Below are 6,302 nucleotides of genomic sequence, written 5' to 3' on the forward strand. Positions count from 1 at the left end.
AACTGCACTTCCCAGAACCCTCTGCGGCGGGTCCCGGCTCACTGGCCGGGCGTCCAGGGGAGGCGGGCCTGGGGGGTGGGGCGGGGCTTGGCGGGAAAGGCGGGCGGGCCCTGCAAGCGGCCCGGTCCGCCCCGACCCCGCCCGGCGCCCGCCCCTCGGCGCCTGCCCCGCGTCCGCAGCGCCCACGCGGCCCCGGGGAGAGCCGGCCTCGATGCGGGACCGGCGTGCTCGGATATTCTCGCCGAACCAGGTGGAATTCAGATCAAAAGTCACCGCAGAGAAGGACACGCTGTGAGGCTACGAGCGGCAGTGCCCAGGCTTATGAAGCAGTTTTGAGTATCAGCGCACCAAAGAATAGTTACCAACTTCGTAAAGGAGACACCACAGTAGATGAAAAGAGAAATAAGCACATCAGTAAGAGCAGACGCGAACCTGCTCCTGTTTGCCCGGTCCAAGACAGAGCAAACAATCCTCTCTCCTAACAATGCAATAAAACTGTAGATCATTAGCATAATTTTAAATGGCCTTTCTGCCTGAAAAAAAATTTTTAAAAGCTTTCTATTCAACAAGTATCGAATGAAATAGGGAGATACAGACAAAACTCTGACACAGACAGAGACAACCTTATACAAGAATTTGTGGGAGAAGAGCAGTGATGACAGGAAATTTCATAATCTTCAGTAATTATAACGGTAAAAACAAAACAAAAAAAGTGAGTTAAATTCTCAAAAAGCTAAAGAACAAAGTAAACCTAAAGAAGGCAAAGGAGAGGAAATACTAAGGATAAAAGGAAAAAAAACCCCACAAAATAAGCAAGAACAGGAAAGACTGAAATAACACTACGAATCCACTCAAAGTAACTGACATATACAGAATGATGTATCTAAAGATTGTTAAATATGCATAATTTTTATATGCACGTGGAACATTTTCCAGGCTAGGTCCTATGGTGGACCACAAAATAAATCTCAATAAATTTGAAAGGATTGAAATCATCCAAAGTATGTTTTCTGACAACAGTGGAATTAAGTTAGAAATTAACCCCAGAAAAAATGCCCATCCCTGAACTGGAGTCACATGACTGATGGTCCAGCCATTGGCCCATTGTATACATCCAACACTTAATGGTCTGAAGCTTTGCTGAAACCACATACCCTAAGCATAGGAGGATCGTTTCCTAAAGGAAAATTGAGACGAGTTATCAGAAGAAAGGTAATGGATGTAGGAAACGCAAAAATAAAATTTCTCAGTTCCTCTAGTTCTGGAATTACTGACTCCCCAATACATGAATGCACTCTGTCTCATGGGATAGCCACAGCATGAAGAAGCACTGTAACACATTTTCAGCACTCAAGTCAAGTTGCAAATCCTCCAAATTAATTCTTGACTAGGCCAGTGAATTCTGAGCCCACTATATTGATGAACTGTGGTGTGACCTGTCATTTGAACCATGTAAAGTATTCCCGTGGCCCTCACATGGCATATCCTTCTTTTCTCCCTCTTTGCATATCCTTTATTTTTTTCTCTACTTAAATTCGAAGGTTCGAGTAAGTAAGGGCTCCTATGTATTTTGTTTCTGATTTTTGCAATCAGTAGATTCTCATCAGCCAGTTAGTTGGTTAGTTGATGGTTAATGGGTTAGTTTATTTACAAGGAATATGCCTAGAAAAATTATTTCTTCATTTTTGAAATTCTTTTTCATGATCGTTTCTTCTCAGTGTCAGCTTTCCTGATCGTCCATTCTCTTTCTGTGTTTTGTTGGGGTGGGTGGGATGGAGGGGAATGGAAATCTACTGTGTAAGCCAAGGATTTTAATACTAAGGGACTCAGCAAAGGATGAGACAAATTTATTTCTCTAACAGAGATTTATAAGCCAGCCAGAACAAGGAGTATATACTGCAGTAGGCTGAGTTTTGCTAGAAACACACTTTGTAATGGAGATTGATGAGCAGGTTGTTTGTGAGGGAAGGAGGGAAACAGGACTGGACAGAGGGAAAATTTGAAGAGTTCCATTGTCAAAGGAAGCCTCAGCTAATCCCACAAAAATTTCTGAAGCTGGTCCTTCAGAGATTTCCAAAATTGAGGCAAAGGGGTGAGGACTTTTTACCCCCATATTGACCAGCTGTTGGATACAGGATGTCCCCAAGAAGGACACTTATCTTAGGTGAGGCAGCTCCCTTCAGCTTGTTATGGAAATGACAGGCCAGCCAAGAAACAAGCACCACTCAGAGGGTTGGAGTACTCGGATTTATTACGCCAGCGGGCTCAGAGGGGCTTCTGCTCCAAAGCTCTGAGCACCTCTAAGATGTGTGCATGAGGTTTTATAGGGTTAACTACAAGCTTGGGGTATTCAGCCAATAGGCATGGAACAGCTTTAGCAGCATCATTATCACAAAAGTAGAGGCAGGGAGGCAGCAAACCAACATTTCAAGGCCAGATATGTCTCTTTGAAAATCCAGCTGGCTAGCAAAAACACATGAGCAGGGAATCAGCAAACCAACACTAATTAACTTAGATTTACAAGTTAGCCCAGCAGAACTCAAATCAGTAATCCAACGCTTGATACACTTAGATTTGTGAGTTAGCTTGTTAGCCCAGCCCGGCTTTTCCTTTACCAACTGAGGGCAATTTCTTGAGAAGGACTCATTTATGGCCCCTCAGAAGGCACCACAGTTGTTATCTGGAGGAGTGAGTGCCTCAGTCCTGAAGGAGGTTGTAGGTTGTATACCAGAGTACCAACGACGCACACAGGGCAGTAAACCACTCAGATAAGACTGCCCATGGGCATTTTAAAGATTTTGCAAGAAAATCAGCCTATTGTTATGAAGTCAGTTTCTAAACAGAACTAGGCAAAACTACTGGGAGATATACCCTGGGTAGAGTCAGTACCTATACTTAATGAGGAAATTCATTCGATTTGTGTGAAAAGTAATATTTATACCAATAATGATTTCCAGATTTTGATGAGGTATGTAGAGTTGGAGTCACCTACATTTTTTTCAGCTAGAAAAATTTCTCGTTATTTTTCATTCAGAAAAGTTGAGCTTGAAATTTCACACAAATTCTTCGGTGAATAGGCCTGTATTGCATTTTTCTTTTCTGAGTCACAACTTTGTATTTAGACCACCCAGGTTTGGATTTTTGATCTACTAGTAAATAGCTTGTGGCACTGGGTTTAAATAAAAGTGGTTGGTAAATGTTACCTACAATCACAGTGCAATTCTTGTCATTACAAAGAATGTATAGTTGCAGGGCAGTGGTCTTGGAAGCCCTTGAAGGTTTTTGGTTAGCACCAGCAATATAAATTGATACTTAACAAAGATAAGTCTTAAAACAAATACAGAATGTTTTGGAGGTTGGGGAGATTAGTGGGAGAGAGTTTACCACTTGTTATATGACTGCAGATACACAATGAAGAGTATGATTCTAAACTGGCTTCTCCAATTCCTTAACCTCACAATACTTTCCTATATTTTCATTTCCCTCGATTGTGTCCAGTGGTTTCCAAAGCTTAGGATTTGTTGGAATCACCTAACTTAGTAAAAACATGTGTTCTTTACTCAGAGGATGAAACTTGGATATTTGCATTTTAAATAAACTTGCTACATGAATATGATGCTTGCCAAAGCGTGAGAAGCACTGATTTACCTCTTTCTCTGATATCCTTTCTCACTTTGCTAAACAAAAATCTCTTAATTTTCAGTGCTCTTATCCAATTTTGAGATTGCAAATCCACAGTCAATAGCTGCTTGTGCCATTCATGTCTCATTGGTGTTATCTGAAGTTCAGTGATCCCACTTTTAGTACAGAAGTCTCCTTACTTCTAAAATATGAAATCAAAGTAGGAGGGTTTTTTTTTTCTTTCATTTTCAGACCGGAAGTCTAGGATATCTGTGAAGATAACTCATCCCAACACAAAATGATGAAACAACTTTTAAGCCATGGTCTTAAGTGTTCCAGTTTCAGAGAGAATTAGGAATGTAAAGGCTAGTACATGAAACAGAAGGGAAATCAGAAGACACTATCAGGACCTAGCAAGGAATCTCTTCTTTCAGCCAGCATACAAACCTTCACCTATATCTGAGAATTCTTACTGGAGAGAAACTTTACAAACATCTAAGGGTGAAAAATATCTTAGCTCTAACACAACTCTAGCCCAACACCAGAAAACACATGCTGGAATCAAATTCTTTGAAGATAATTCCCTCATGTACAGAGCAAACGTTACTCAACATCCTATAATTTATAGTGCAGAAAGTCTCTCTGAAGGCAATGAATGAAAATGTGTGTGTGTGTGTATGTGTGTGTGTGTGTGTGTGAGAGAGAGAGAGAGAGAGAGAGAGAGACTGGGACAAGCTGTACCCCAGAAATTGACACATTGTAACTGACTATACTTCAATAAGTACATAAATAAATAAATAAATACAATGAATGTGGTAGTCTTTAAATGTTACTTACTCCTTATTGAATATCAGCATACTTATACTAGATAAAAGGTCCTAACTATAAGTAATGTGCGAAGAGTTTTAGTTATTGCTCAAGCCTTGTTAAACATCAGAGAATTCATACTGAAGAAAGACCCTGTGAAATATAACGTGTGATAAACCTTTCAGACACTGTGAAGACTTCATTACACATCAGAGACTTCTAATCCAAGAGTCAGCTTTAACTAAATTAAGCCAAGAGAACAGGTCCTATGCCCATTCTGAAGAGTTTGAAGAATCAGTTATAGGGGTATTAATTAAATTGCCTACTTAAAAAACAAAACCTTCTGTGCCATTTAAAAAGGCACTAAGTAGTTGATCCAACTTAGATGATCGATTGATTTATCACAATCAATTAGCACCAGGACCTAGGGATGATCATACTAGGTGAAATAAATCAGACAAAGACAAATATCACATCATGTCACTCACATGTAGAATCTAAAAAAAAGTTAAAAATGAATTTATTTACAAAACAGAAACAGAGATAAAAAACAAACTTATGGTTACCAAAGAGAAAGGGTGGGAGGAGGGATAAATTAGGAGTTTGGGATTAGCAGATAAACTACTATATATAAAGTAGATGGGGGGAGGGTATAACTCAGTAGTAGAGTGTGTGCTTAGCATGCATAAGGTCTGAGTTCAATCCCCAGATCCTCCATTAATAAATAAATAAATAAACAAACAAACTACATCTCCCCCTCAGGAAAAAAAAAGACATAAAACAGTTAAAAAGAAGGCTCTGAATCAAATATCACCAAATATGAATATGTGATCATTTGACACTTTATGATATCATTCTCTATACTTTTGTGTATTTTTAAAATAGTCTCAATTTAAGCAAACAATATAGGTGATTGTTTTATGATTTCTAATGGTAACACTTCTTATACTGTTATCCACTTAACAGAGACATTTATTTTTACATGGTGAAGCAGTAGTTTCTCAACGCTTCTGTATGTGGGATTTTTTAAAAACAGACACTCTAGGTTGAATTTATTTAATGATTTTTTTCAGTATTTAATGAGATGATGATGCGTGTTTTCCCCTTAATCTATTGATACAGTGAATTATGTTAGTTTATAAAGCCTTGCAATGACTTTTATTTGGTTATGGTATATACTTTCAGATGTATTGCTTGATTCCACTTTTTTTTTTTCAGAATTTTCACATAAATATCATAACTGAGACAGCTTTAGAGTTTTTTTAAATTTACCTTTGTCTGGTTATGGTATAACTATTTTGCTACCTTAATGTTAAGAAAAGTGTTCTGTCTAAGGGGGTGGGTATAGGTTAGTGGTAGAGCACATGTTTAGCATGCATGAGGTCCTGCGTTCAGTCCTTGGTACCTCCATTTAAAAAAAAAAAAAAAGAGTCTGCCTAGATTTTTCTGGCAATTGTTTGTTAAGGATTATATTCTTTGATAATGAGGATTCACCAATTAAAACATATGAGCTTGTAGCTAAAAACATTGTTAACAATCGCTGTAGGTCTCAAAAGATACTATTTTCCCAAGTTAATTACTCAATTATCCCTTTAAATCATGTACTTCATTAGATTGAAATTTTATTAACATACTGCATAGAATTAATACATAAAATTGAGCAAAATATTCTTTCACAAATATTTAAATTTGTATTTTACGGCCAATTCTCTTTTTTCATTGCCAATTGTGCTGTTTCTCTGCTTTTTAATAAAAACCTATGGTATGATTTCATATTTTATTTAAAAAATGGATTCAAGTCAGCTTTTTCTCGTTTAATTCCTCAGTTTATATTTTTATATCCATTAACTTCCTCTCTTTACCTAATTACATTT

Source organism: Camelus ferus, chromosome 32, assembly GCF_009834535.1.
Source record: "Camelus ferus isolate YT-003-E chromosome 32, BCGSAC_Cfer_1.0, whole genome shotgun sequence".
NCBI lineage: Eukaryota > Metazoa > Chordata > Mammalia > Artiodactyla > Camelidae > Camelus > Camelus ferus.